Source organism: Buceros rhinoceros, unplaced genomic scaffold, assembly GCF_000710305.1.
Source record: "Buceros rhinoceros silvestris isolate BGI_N320 unplaced genomic scaffold, ASM71030v1 scaffold34702, whole genome shotgun sequence".
Classification (NCBI taxonomy): Eukaryota; Metazoa; Chordata; class Aves; order Bucerotiformes; family Bucerotidae; genus Buceros; species Buceros rhinoceros.
Genome location: NW_010401244.1, coordinates 2,384 through 2,719, shown reverse-complemented (window position 1 = coordinate 2,719; position 336 = coordinate 2,384). Strand labels below are relative to the sequence as shown.

The 336-nt window shown below is 57.1% G+C and overlaps 1 protein-coding gene across 1 annotated transcript in view; it reads left to right on the top strand.

The window, feature by feature from the left end:
- Nucleotides 1-336, top strand: part of MTCL1 (microtubule crosslinking factor 1) — a gene marked incomplete at its 5' end in the record, with an annotated part of 16,445 nt that overhangs the window by 13,888 nt on the left and 2,221 nt on the right. The window lies entirely within an intron of this gene.

The window sequence follows — 336 nt, the reverse complement described above, 5'->3', positions numbered from 1 at the left end:
AGGTGGTGCAGCCGGGAGCGGTGACCATCCACTCTGCCTCCGAGCCAGAAAACTGTTGAATTTATTGATTAATGTAGGCATAGCCACGGGGCTGGCAGCCTGGCTTAGGAAGCGGCCAGGAACTAGCCCTGAAATCATCTTGCCCATTTTCAACATCCCGGCTAGGAAGCGCTGCCTCTCCCCCCACACCCCCAAGCAGCCCCCAAACTCCGTACCCACAGGATACCAGTTTTTAAAACATAGCTCTAGCTACATGTGGGCTTCACAAACCATTCCGGCCAGTTGCCTTGTCCTGGCTGCGGCGGGGGGATTGACGCAGCAGCCAGTCCCGCCCTT